General features: G+C 52.5%; 1 pseudogene; it reads right to left on the bottom strand.

Moving 5' to 3' along the window:
- Positions 1–201: 201 nt before the first annotated feature.
- On the bottom strand, positions 202–887 carry LOC102860647 (annotated as a pseudogene).
- Positions 888–901: the final 14 nt, after the last annotated feature.

Genomic DNA, 901 nt, shown 5'->3' with positions numbered 1-901 from the left:
CAAAAATGTGTACTATTTTAATAAATTGGCTAGGCCTTTTTTTTAACATTCTAGCAAAATCTGTATTAGATAAGCTGTGCTTGCAGGTGGTGTGAGGAAAGAGAGTGGGTTTTTTTTTTCTGATGAGCACCAAGATGCCATGTGTGCTTAGGACAGCCCTGGGTGGTAGCAATGGCGGCGTGAGGTTTCAAGAAATTTGGGTCAGGGGAGTCTCACCCCCTTGCAGATGGCCACAGCTTCCTGGGAAATTGACTTGGGGTACGTGATTGTCTGTTCCATGATGGCCTGAAATAGCTCCTCTTCATCCTCCCCGTCAAAGGGGGGCCGTCCTGTCAACATCTCATACAGGAGAACCCCAAAGGACCACCAGTCCACTGACTTCCCATACGGCTGATAGGCAATAATCTCTGGGGCTATGTAGTTTGGGGTCCCACAGAAGGTGCGGGTGGTGGTCCCTGGGAAGATGTTCTCTTTGCACATGCCAAAAAAGTCAGTGATTTTGATGTGGCCTTCAGGGTCCAACCTTACGTTGTCCAGTTTCAGGTCTCTGCAGATGATGCCCTGATTGTGAAGGAAGAAGAGGCCAATGGCGATTTCTGCTGCGTAAAACGCTGCATGGGGCTCTTTAAATTTGCCCAGCTGCTGGATGTGGTACATCAAGTCGCCCCCAGTCACATACTCCATCACGAAATACAGGCGATCCTGGGTCTGGAGGTGGAGTGCAGCTGGGTGAGGAAGTGGGGCCGTCAGCCCAGGCCTCGGCCGCCCAGGGCCAGCACGCGTTTCTCCACCAGCGTGCAGTCCACGTCGTCGTCCTGGACTATCACCTCCTTCTTCAGGATCTTGATGGCGTACAGCTCGTCCGAGCCCCTGCGCTCGGCCAGCATCACCTTCCCAAAAC

This window comes from Elephantulus edwardii, unplaced genomic scaffold (genome assembly GCF_000299155.1).
Source record: "Elephantulus edwardii isolate Elephantulus edwardi_28Jun2011 unplaced genomic scaffold, EleEdw1.0 scaffold02094, whole genome shotgun sequence".
NCBI classification, from domain to species: domain Eukaryota; kingdom Metazoa; phylum Chordata; class Mammalia; order Macroscelidea; family Macroscelididae; genus Elephantulus; species Elephantulus edwardii.
The sequence above is the reverse complement of the archived record's forward strand: the minus strand, read 5'-3'. Positions and strand labels throughout refer to the sequence as shown.